Raw genomic sequence first — 12,897 nt, forward strand, 5'->3', positions numbered from 1 at the left:
AAAAAAATAAAAAACACTATTTATAATGTAGAAATAATAAGTAAGAAAGTAGTATAAATAAATTATTCGGATCCTTTTCCTTTTTGTAACTAAAAGGTTGAAATTTTGTTGATTTGTTAAAAATGAAGACCCATTTATGTTAGGCAGAAAAAATATTGAAATGCAACCACTGGCATTCATCTTTTAAAGATACTTTTACAGATGTTATTATTAAGGAAACTGTCAATGCTTAATTATATAGCTTTTTTAAAATTTTTTTTACATTTGTTCACATTTTTTTTTTGTTCATTTTTATACATTACCGTGTGTTTTCATGAAGCATTTAGTTATTTTTTATTTTACCCTTCTTAAAACTTATAGACAGCCATGCTATTAGATTCAACTGTGCTGTTTTAAAGAGTCCTGCAGCTTCCATAACACACTCTTTACATAGTAATGCATAGAACTACATGTAAAACATATGTAAAAAACACCAAGTGTGTGTTTTATGAGCTCCAACACCATAAAATGCATATAAAAAAAATTTATATTTTGTCAAAATAAATTAAAAATGCTATTGAAAAAAATACTTTAAAAATTTATGTACAGCGTTATGTATGTTAAGAGTGGGCTTTGAATTGACATGCAAGGCCCTTTTATGTATCTACCCCTATGGTCAAAACTCTGCATTATGGAAATTTAATAAAAAGCTGAGGATTTCATATGGCAGGACAGTGATGTATTTTCAGGAGAATTGATATCCTGAGTTTTTTCTGGATCCCTGAGGTCTAGTAGTGTCAGCAAAGCGCGAGACTTCTGGAACCTGAATATAAAATTATTATTATTATTATTGTTATTATTAATAAACAGGATTTATATAGTGCCAACATATTATGCAGCGCTGTACATTAAATAGTAATAATACGTTTTTTTGCATTTTTTTTACTTTTACCTACCTAGTTTTGCTTATGGTTAAACTAAATATATTTTTTCCAACCTAGATAATTAGGTCATTATAGGCCTTGCTCAAACATTTGTATTGTTATAATACTCACGTTACCAGAATGCATGAGTCTGCATTCTTTCTTAATGGCACTCCATGCACCCAGACAATGCCAGCACAATGCACGCTAATGGGCTGCCAGGCATGGTGTGTGTAACGAAAGAGTCAGGTCCAGTTTTTATTGCAGAGATATGTATTTGCATCCCAGAGGCCGCCATTTCTTATACAAGTGATGCAGAAACAAAAGTGGGGGAAATCTCCAATTTAGGGGTCACATACAGAAATAGCTTTAGCAGAACTTTTTAAAAACCCCGATCAGGTTGGTCATTATTGAACAAAAGGGACAGGCAAAGTCTCTTCTGAATTAATCTCTCCTACCTGCCTGATCGCTCTTGGTATCTGGCAAAAAAGCTGTCCGAAGATCATCTTCAGGAAGGGAAGAAAGATGGTGGTGATTCCCAGAGAGGGAACAGTGGCATGTAAGTATCAAGGATTTAGTTCTGCTTCAACATTTCCCACTCTTCCTGAATAAAATAGGATTTAAAGTGTAGTTGCCCTTTTTTTAGGACCTTTTAGTTTCCAGTCCACCTCCCCATTTTTACCCACCTGATTGCTATAAAGTGGCTCTGTACAACCCGGCTGACCAGGCATGTGCTAGCATAGTATACCCACCAGAGCACTGGGTGTCAATTGCCAGTAAGAATAAATCGGGAAGGTAGAGCCTAAACCCGGGCCAAGCCAGAAGAATTTTGGCGTGTTATCAAGATGCACAGTCAATATTTAACAGGAATGGGGCAAAGATGGGTATAGGTTTGGGATGAGGGCTGGGGGTCCTATAGAAAATACCTTTAGTTCGTTATACTCAATTATAGTGAGAATTGAATGTGGAAACATTCTCTAAATCTTAGTCATTGATCTAAAAATGGTGCCATTTTCGGCCAGGAAATGGGGCATGTCGAACACACATTTTTGAATCCAGCCACATGAACCCCATAGTTCCCCACTCTCCGCTCTAAAACCTTCTTCTCCCACATTGTTTTAATTTCTCAATTAGGAATATTGTGTGATTGATCTCCTAGTTTTTCTTTGTTAAAATTAAGGTTTGCCACCCCTTGAGTATCAATACAGGAATAAATAAATTAAAGGAAAAGTAGGGGACTAAAGGCTAGGTATATTGTATATATTTAAAGTAAGGCAAAATGTATAATATATAATCATACAAATACTGAGTCCGCTCCTCATTACAACATCATGGGGTGTGGACTGAATGCCTAGACAGAAAAATCTAGTAATGTCTTAGTATTGTTAGACTTCTTGTAACCCGACGCGTTTTTCCTAGGCTTCTTCAGAGGTAAATTTAAGAAGCAGTCATTATTAGGGTGATACTAGATGATTAATCCTCAATGAAATACCAGGGGTTGTGCCCAGGCATGGAAGCTTATAATTACTTGGAATGTAACTTTGCGAGGGACTCTAATTGATAGGAGAAATGTTGGAGTCCTTTCAGGAAATTTAGGTCGGTTAGATGTTTAGGGAGGATTTAGGGGGTCAGTAGGATCCCGATGTCCCCCTAGAAGTATATGATGTTTGGAGTTTTAAATAAGAGTTGTGGAAAAGCCCTGAAAATTAGAAGAATGGTAGCCCCTAGGGGGATCTCTCAAGAGACCATGGTCCTTTTTAGAAGACATTTTACGATGGGGAATGGGGCATGTTTAACACACATTTTAGAATCCAGCCACATAAACCCCATAGTCCCCTACTCTCCTCTCTAAAACCTTCCTCTCCCACATTTATTTTAGTTTCCTAAATACATATACCTATATTTGCCTAAATACATACACATATCCTAATTTCAATGCTGGGAGGTCCTAATACAAAACTGAACACCCCCTCAATGGAATGCCATGTCGTTGCATCATCATATCATTGCATTGGGTCTGATTTATTAAAGTTCTCCAAGACTGGCGAAGATAGACTATCATAGGTGAACCTGTGTGATCCTGCAAACCTAGAATAGATCTGTCCCAGAATTGAAAACATTTGCCAAATAATGGCAAACTATTTTAGGAAATCCTTTCTAGATTTAAAGGATCTCAGGGGCTTACTCATGATAGTTTATCATCTACAGTCTTGGGGAGCTTTAATAAATCAGACCCATTCAGTTCAGCAGTACTGTGAGCCTAGGGTTCATGAAAACACCTTGTCCAGGGGTCATGTCAATGACAGACTGGGCTATCCGGAAATGGTTGGGTGATGTTGGCCATGGAAGTGGGTGGTGACAATGGAGATAGCGAGCAGTGTTAAAAAGTTTCTTTTTAAAAAACTGGCTGAGCAAGCTTCAGTTTTGCATGATTACCAAACATACCCAGCATTGGGCCTGATTTATTAAAGCTCTTCAAGGCTGGAGAGGATACACTTTCATCAGTGAATCTGAGTGATCCAGCAAACCTGGAATGGATTTGAATCCTGGACCAGATCTATTCCAAGTTTGTGGGATCACCCAGCTTCACTTATGAAAGTGTATCCTGTCCAGCCTTGGGGAGCTTTATTAAATCAGACCAATGTATCAAATTAGTAAATGTCCCTTTTGCTGTGGTTTTGACTGTGGATTTGGGTCTTTGCCACATTTCATTCCAGAAGATTAAAGCTTTATCCTCTCAGTATGTGAATTTATAGAAAAAAACTATTCAGTGAAAAGAGAAAAGAGCGCATAGCTCTGAGCCTTTTATAAGTCCGGTTACACATTAGGGTGTTTTTGTAGTCTGTCTCTAGGATTTTAATGCATACCCATCGGGTGCTTCATGAACAATAGAAACATTTGCTGCGCTCAGCGTATCAGAAGGGCCAGACTGCAATGTTTTTACAGGAGCTCTGACCACAGACACATTCGAGTGTATAAAACAATGGAAAAGAGCACCAGAAAATTAAAATGAAATAAATACCGGTTCCATATCAATAAAAAAATAGAAATATCCTACTGTAATTTTTTGATAGAGACACATTTTTCATTTTAGCTGCATTTGGGGATGCATGAACTGCATGAGGATTTTGTTTTGATCTTATTTTTTTATACACCTGGGGCGTAGCCAGGTAGGTAAGTCCAGTGATTCCCGGTTCAGCTTCCTATGTCACATGTTTGTGCATTGGACAATAATTCTGCATGTGATGATGTTATCTTGTTGTCCAGGGGCCAACCTGGAAATAGACCCAAAAGTTGGTAATAGCGCTTCCATCTGTTCAGCTGTATGGTGTTTTGGGGGTTATTAAATTGCAAAACTGGGCTTTGTTTTCACCGATAGTGAGTTTGCTTTATTATACCCCTGAATTGATTCTTTTGGTGAGGTGCTACATGTGATGCCTCCCCCACGGCAGCCCATAGAGAATAAAGGCCGGTGGTAATGGCGGGTTCAGTAGCACCACCTGCCGATGTAAAATTTGCAGATGTGCATTCTTTAAGAACCAGTGCAGAGGTGGAAGCGGCCAAGTGGCGTGCTACCAGGAGCCACATGGAGCTTTTAAAGAGGTGTACTGCGCAGAATTAGAAAACCTTTGGCAAGTTAAAGAATAACCAAAGTCATGTTGGGGGGTACAGGATTTCATAAATAATTATTTCCTTTAAAGTTCTGGATAAAGGCTGGATAAATAAGTTTTACATTATATCAGTCTCCCACAATGCATCTGGAAGTCGGTCATTGGTTTAGACTGCTTGTGCCATGTCAGGGATGGTTTTAGACAAAATGGAGATCTGGGAAAAAATAAAGATAGGGCCATAAATGCACAATATTGCTAATCTGTCAGCTGGGGCCTTTGAGAAGGTGGGAGCATGGGGCATTAGCTTAGTTTGCCTCCTTTAAACTTTCCCTGTGCCTGGACATGTGCATTTCAGCTCCCTTACCCCTGCCAACTGCTGGTTGTGGCCCTGGATAAATTGGGATTATTGAGCAATTGCCTAATTTGCACCCTAAAACTGGTCCTGTGCCCCGACAGATGCATAATTTTATGTGTGTACTATACCATTTTTTTTTTTCTGCGCAGACTGGGGCTATTTATTTGTTTTGGGCCACTAATGAGATTATCAGTGTTTATTTTTGGTCTTAAAACCCTTTAGGATTTATATTTAAAGATTACCAGTCGTTAGATATGGTGGCTGTGTTTGTTTTCTTTTTTCCTTTTATTTTGTCCTGGTGATTCTGCAAGGGACCCAAATTTTGTTCTAGTGTGCCAATGCTCACCCATTGCATTGTATTGATGGGGGATAAGCATTGTCACGGTGGGATCTGAAGTGTGTTATAATTAGAGAACATCTCTCTTTCACCTGTTCTACATAACACCGCAGGGATGTTTTGTAGCCCTGACCTAATTCCTGATATCATGCAGAATTTAAAGGATTTTAATTAACATGTATTACTTGCACTTATCAATCATATAAGAAAATGCTTTAATTTGTAAATTTAAAAACCCAAAAGGCATAAATGGCATAGATCTGACGTTTATTGTTTATAAGTAATGAGAACTATTGTGTAACAGTGACATGTGCTGTGTACTTCTCTCTTATAGATGATCTTCTCTGTGTCAAGTGTCCATCTTCTCGTAGCCTTCTCCTTTACCAGCCCATGGGGTCAGCCCTTCTTTCCCAGTATCCTGCTCAGGGGCCGGCATGTACACGCCCCTCCATAGGAACTTCACTGGAAGCTCAGGGGCGAGGCATGTTTACATTCACACCAATTCTTGTCTTGACTGGTGCAAGAAAAAAGCTGAACAACGCAACCTTTTAAAGACTGATAAAGACATTGTATTTAAAATCTGACAATCAATGTATTATCCGGGCTCCTTTTAAGACTCCAGTCTATCAGAGGCTGAATCTCCCTTTTTTTTTTTAGAGTTGCACCAATGGTATTGAGATACAGAGAAGGTAATAATGCAAACTGGACTGGGCCAAGCTGTGATATTCCATTAACCTCTGCTAAAGCAGACCTAAAACTTTTTTGCTGTACTGTACTTTAGGAGTTTGGTTGGGGCATTGCAAGGAGGAGAGGGGTCTATTGTACATTTCCGATATAATTTTGACTAATGTAATGATGTCACCTTTATGCTGCTAGAAATACTTCCTTCATGTCCACAAAAAAAATATTAACATTCAAAAATAATTAGGACCTCAAAAAATATCATATCCAGGGCTGGTTCTCCTGCGATCTCTGACCTACTACAGCGTTTTGTGTGCAGCCGCCATTGTTTTGTCAAACACCAGCTTGGAAAGATGAGGTGGAAGGAAAAACTTCCAAAACTTTCTTTCCAATCTTGTGGCTATCAAGGAGTTCCAGAGCTTTTGAAGTCCACATTTCTGACCAGTGGCATCAGACTTTACCTTTATTTCGAAAGCATGGGCAAAGAATTCCGCTGATCGTTGTCTGTAGTGATGTCCTTCGGCCATGGAGTCAGATCACCAAGCAGGATCCACAGGGGAGATCCATTCATGGAAAAAACATTATTAATAAATGGGTTAAAAATTAAAGATCAACATAAATTAGCAGTATCTGAAACGTTTGCTACCAGCCCAGTGCCTAAATAAACCCCACCTGATCCCAAGTGGTATATAAAGTGGGGAAATCCACATGTGCCACCCTACCCATGCTTCCATTCCACCAGGAGCCCCCTACCATGTCCTCCATTATGCTTCCCTAGTAGTCAGGCCATCTACCTGCACCAAGGATGCCACCATAATGGATTATTTAAGATAGCAGGCTTCTATATTGAGTGGACTACTCCACATTACTAATTCAGTGTCCCTATCTGTAGCTTCTAGGTATACGTGCACAATGATAAATCCTCGGTCTGTGTGCACACAGCTTCTAAAGGTTGAGCAGGTCTGAGCCAGGGTAAAAAAAAACTTGCTCCAGTTGCATTCCATCTGGTCGTGCTGCATGACAGTGACGGGAGTGGGCCCCTAAAACCCATTGTATGTATTTAGCATAGTTAGGAACCTTGCTGTTTAAAACAATGTCTTGCTTTTTATTTTTTAAACTGGGCCAAATTCACCCTCAATGGTTTCGATTTATCAAGCTGCAATATTGTTTAAGGCAATTTTACTTAAAGAGGAACTATACTGAAAACTAAAAATCAAAAACACACTTACCTTCAATTCCGCAGGGCAGTCCGATGACCTCAGGGGTGTCCAGCATCGGGTCCCGTGTCGTCTCGGGCGCCACCATCTTTGTCTTCTCTTCCAGGTTCTTCATCCTTCATCACCCGACCCAGGCGTGAGATCCGGTGATGTAGGATAAAAAACTGCATGCGTGAGATTGGCAAATGTTTCTCTTTGAGCAAAAAGGCTTCTTCTGCATCTCGGGCATGTGCAGAATGAGCGCCCAAGAGTCTTCCGGGATGCTTGGTGTAGGTATCCCCGAAGGCTTTGCGCTCCTGCCACCTAGGCGGCAGAGAATTAGGGGGCGGTGCTGCACCCTTTTTTTTTAAAAAAAAAAAGGGTGTTGCACCTTAAAAGAAAAGATTTTTTTACACTACATAAAAGGGTTCTCACTTTTTATGGAAAGTGAAAATTCTGAGTTTTGGTACACTTTAAGGCATGCAAGAAATGGCATCTGAGCTACTAATGTTTTATTAAAGCTCTCCAAGACTGTAGAAGATAGGTGAACCTGGGTGGTCCAGCAAAACTGAAATGGTCTCTGGTATAATACTTTTTAAGAAATCCAGTGTCATTTTCACCTGCCTTAGGGTCCATTAACATATATGGGTATCAGTCCCATGTGCCATCTGGCATTGTGCACTAAAAAGCACAAATACACCTTTTCTGGAGGACCACCGCAGTTCTGAAATTCAAATGCACTGGGAAGTTAGAAATAGTACTGCATATCACAAAGGAGTAAAATATATATTATTAACTTTTGTGGCTGTTTATGTCCTTCTGGGGGGAGGGGGGTTCCCTTTACATCCTGTCTTGGACATACAACAGGAAGTGAAAGGAAATCCTCAATGAGAAGGAAATTTCTATCTTAGACCAGAACCATTGGAGGGTCTCATCACACAAATTTCAGGTTCTGCTCAGCTTGCCTTGGAGGATATTCCATCTTGATAAATCAGGAACAATGTACACAGTTTTATGGGTTTACATGAGGCACACGACCCTTAGTACCTCAATATTTAATACAGAATGAAATAATATTTAGAGATTTTTCTCAATGTTTACAACCAGCAGCCTCAGACTGGACTATAGGAACAAGGTTCTAGAACAGCACAACTGCAAAGCACTGATGGCCATCGGCATAGTAATGCTATCTCTTGATTTCCTTTTTTTGTGAGAAATACAACTTTCTTGTACCGTGAGTTCCGATATCAGTGAGCTTCCATTTGTGCCTTACAAAGGCCATCTCAGAATGTGAAGTTTGGAGGGGTTGATGGGAACATTTTTGGATGAGGCTTGTTAACTTGAACATACAACAAAAGATAACCTCTGTTTGTACATGTTTATTAATAAAGCTCATTGTTTCTGAATGTGTGGCCTTCTTTATATCATTATGAAATTAGAGAAAAGTTATTGGTTGGATTCAAACTTATGCTTGCCTATACAATTTCATATAATGATGCAATAAGCAATGCGCCAGAATGCATAGCTGAGAATTATGGGGAGCAGCATTGTCCAAATGAGTCAGATACTTTTCGATTAAAGTGAACCTATTACCAAAATTTGTACTTTACATAAAAGGGTAGAAATCCCTTTATATAAAGTAAAAATTATCTTTATTTTGTGTTCTTTAACCTCCCTAGGGGTTCATTTCTTTGCGGTTTTATATGTCTAAAAGCGGTATATTGTGTTTCATGAAAATTTATTTTACAGTATAATATATTAGTATTTAATAAAGTAAAGTAGATAGAGTAAATTAAAGTTTGAAACACAAAATCATGTAAAAAAATAAATTGAGTAAATTAAAAAATCTATATATTTAAAACAAAAATTAAATTTTAAATTAAAAAAAATACATATTATACTCATACTATTATATATACTGTAAAATAAATGTTCTTGAAAACAATGTACTGATTTTACACATATAAATCTGATGTATTGCATTCAATACAGTTATTTTGTATTGAATGCAATATAAATGGATTTTGAATTTCCCGCCCCGCCTGCTCCCCCGGTGACTCTTCGGGTGCAGAAGAAGAAGAGGACAGAGATCGCAGCAATGGACGACGCGGGACGCCGACGGATAAGGTAAGCGATCCATTTACTTTCCTTCCCATAGGTTTACCTACCCCGAGTGTGACTCGGGGTTACCGCTTTTAGCAACTTTTTTCTACCCCGAGTCACACTTGGGGTTACTGCTAGGGAGGGTAAAACCTTTTTTTTTTAAAAAATAAGGGGAAGCCCCTCGCCTTCTGCCCTTACTGCCGTGGCGGTAAAGACAGAATAGGAGCACAGAGCCATGGCATCGGCACGGAATCCCAGGAGGCTTCTGGCTGCTTCTTCTGCACATGCCCAGAATGCACACTGAGATCGGCACACATTTACAGTGGGCTACGTCACTCGATTTTGCACCCGTGCAGTGTGAAATTCGGTGACATAGCCAGAAGAAGAAAGAAGACTAACGAAGATGGCGGCACCTGGGATGATAGCAGGTTACAGGACAGTGAAGGACCCAATCAAAGAAAGCTCTGGGGGGATCGAGGGCTCTGCGGAAATCAAGTAAAGGGGCTTTCTAAATCTCCTTTTTTTTTTTTTACTTTTATTAAGGATTTTCAAAGATAAAAAAGACATACAGATAACAAAGGCCAGGAAGAAAATTAACATATGAAGCCATATCGAGCAGGGACATAATAACACCAAAGCTGAGTTACAGCAGGAGATCCATTTCACAAATGTCCTGCAAATCAGTAAAATCGATTGTGTAATTATAATAAGGCAATGACAGAAGAACATAGAACCAATTTGTAGATTATAAACTCAAATTGCCAATTGGGCTAGAGTGGAAGTGGAATGGAAGAATCAAGAACAGAGAAGTTCAGAAAAGCGGGACTTTCAAGGGCTTACTTAGGTATAAAATCATATACAGTAGGAACATTTTATTTCAACCATTTTAAAACATTGTGCTACAATAAAAACAGATCACCATCAATATGGCACGGGTAATAGATCTCAATATTATCAGTAACTTTGGAAACAATAAATCACCTCTCCAAAGGGAAAATCTCTCACAAATTCATTGTACAGTGGACACAGCTCTAATCCAGTTGGGGTTCCACAATATTTACCTATCTGGGCTTTTTATTTCCTTTGATTGGGGATTCATCTTTATCTGGATGGGATCTAAGAACTCTTCAATTCTGGATACACTTCTGCTTCGATGATTTCTAACGCTTAAAGCATGTAAAATATGTTATTCAGCCTCTGTGCCCCCAACATTGCTACATCTGTACTGTGTAATCTTAAAACTACAGTTTCACCTTTGTTATCCTATCCTTTATTGTTATATATGGATATATGGGCCCTGATTTATTAAAGTTCTCCAAGGCTGGAGAGAATACACTTTCATCAGTGAAGCTGGGTAATTCAGCAAACCTGGAATGGATTTCCTTTAAGTCATTAACTATTTGTTAGCAAATGTTTTTAATCCTGGACCAGATCCATCCCAGGTTTGCTGGGTCACCCAGCTTCACTGGTGAAAGAGTATTCTCTCCAGCCTTGGAGAACGTTAATAAATCAGGGCCATGATCTCTGCCAATCATTCCTGAGGAAGCAGCTAAAATTGCTGTGAAACGTGTTGAATGAACCCACCCCCCTCTTCGCCCCCCCCAGAAAGGTAAATATTGTGAAACCCCAACTGGATTAGAGCTGTGTCCACTGTACAATGACTTTGTGAGAGATTTTCCATTTGAAGGGATGATTTATTGTTTCAAAGGTTACTGATAAAATTGAGATCTATTAACCATAGCTATAATAATGCTGATCTATTTTTATTGTAACACATTGTTCTAAAATGGTTGAAATAAAATGTTCTTATATGATTTACTTCTTTTATGATTTTGTACTTATTCGTAATCGTTTGAAAGTCCCGCTTTTCAGAAGCTCTCTGTTCTTGTTCTTCTAAATGAATCCTCGAATATTGGAATGTGGCTTTTTGTTCTTGTTCACTTGATTGATTAAATAATTTGGGGCCAATGCCTTGATTCAGGAGGGAACAGATGGATATGGGGGAGTAAATAAGAAAATAAATAAAATAGAAAATAAATAAAAAAGAAAATAAAGAGAAAAAGTAGGAGAGAAAGTAGAAGGTTTGGGGGGAAAGAGGAAAGGTGAGTCTGTGAGCAGCTAAGTGGGTCAACCAAAAGGCGTCCCAAACCTCCTAAATCTAATAGTATTTGTCAGCCCTGATTAGATGCCGTCATTTATTCCAAAGGACAGATATCCTGAATCTTGCTATACAGAGCTTCCATGCATAGGGGATTCAAATAAATCTTTTTTTGGTTCATAAGCAATAAATAATTGGATTTAACTCACATTACTATGCAGGCATTGGAAGTAATGGGTCCTTAAATTATATCAGGGCAAAAAAACTATATTGAGTACATGTCTACAAAAAACAGTTCCCCGGTTCCCCGGGTGTAATATCTTTAAAAAATTGTGCAAGTTCAGAAAAATATCTGTTAGGCTAAGTTCAGATTGTCAACCATCATCCAGGTTTGTGGTTTTGGCCATCCTGATTGAGCAGGCTGCATTGACGTGAGTCCAGTGCCGCAATTGATGCTCATTACCGAGGAACGGCTGGATCTGTGCATGTGCAGCTCAGAGTATAATCCGGGCGTACGTAGGTATTGTGTATTATGGAATAGATTGAGAACAAGCAGGTAAGTTTGTTTTATCGAAGGAGAGACTTCTTCTGTCCCCTCTGCAATAAAAAGCTGCATGCTCGCAATTTTTTGTTTTTTAAATAAGGGTTTGATTAAATAAGCGCATAATTAGGAGTTCTATTTTTGACATTCATTTTCAACCGCACAACATCCAGAAAAGTTTAGCTCTGTTTGTAAAAAGTCTTTGCAAACATTTGCTGAGGAGGCTGGATGTCTATGGAAGGGCTGTGAGCAGTGGACCAACCTGAGGCAATGGCCTGATTTATTAATGTTCTCCAAGATTGGAGAAGATAGACTATCATGGGAGAACCTGGGTGATCCAGGGCCAATGGAATCAATTTATGGAGAGTCTGAAAAACTGAACTGCAACCAAATGTCTGTACAAAAGGGATTATGACTGTCCTAATTTGTTTTAAGGCTGATGGGTGCTTCGGGCACTTGAGGACTGGTTGACATTGGTGAGCCATGGTGGTACCGCAGTCAAAGCCCCCCATCGGAACTTTGTGTTTAAACTGCCAATGCTGACTTCGCTTCACTGCATTCCCAAGCAGCATTGTCAGACTTGTCTGGTCATCTGCCCCTCTCTGGGCACAATCATACAGAGTCCATACATACAGAATAGGAACAGATACTGAGAATTACACCCCCAGTACAGGCCAAGGAAAGAAGAACTGCGCAGAATCCATACACACGGATTAGGAACAGATACTGAGAATTACACCTGGGGAATGGGACAAGAGAAGTGGTACTGCGCAGAATCCATACAAACAGAATAAGAAAAGATACCGAGAATTACACCAAGTGAACAGGACAAAAGAAGTGGTACTGTGCAGAGTACATACATACATACATAATAGGAACAGAAGCTGAGAATTAAATCCAAGGTACAAAACAAGAGAAGTGGTACTGTGCAGAGTCCATACACACAGAATAACAACAGATACCGAGAATTACACCTGGGTACAGGACAAGAGAATTTGTACTGTGTAGAGTCCATACATACGGAATACGAACAGATACTGAGAATTACACCCGGGGTATGAGACAAGAGAAGT

General features: G+C 39.1%; 1 protein-coding gene across 1 annotated transcript in view; it reads left to right on the forward strand.

Annotated features, from left to right (window-relative positions):
* GJA8 (gap junction protein alpha 8) overlaps positions 1-8,488 on the forward strand; it is a 13,133-nt gene extending 4,645 nt beyond the window's left edge. The window contains exon 2 of the mRNA XM_072398341.1: positions 5,540-8,488. The gene's annotated coding sequence lies outside the window, so the exon portion shown is untranslated. The remainder of the gene's footprint in view (positions 1-5,539) is intronic.
* The last annotated feature ends 4,409 nt before the right edge of the window (positions 8,489-12,897 follow it).

The sequence above is a fragment of the Pyxicephalus adspersus genome, chromosome 1 (assembly GCF_032062135.1).
Source record: "Pyxicephalus adspersus chromosome 1, UCB_Pads_2.0, whole genome shotgun sequence".
NCBI lineage: Eukaryota > Metazoa > Chordata > Amphibia > Anura > Pyxicephalidae > Pyxicephalus > Pyxicephalus adspersus.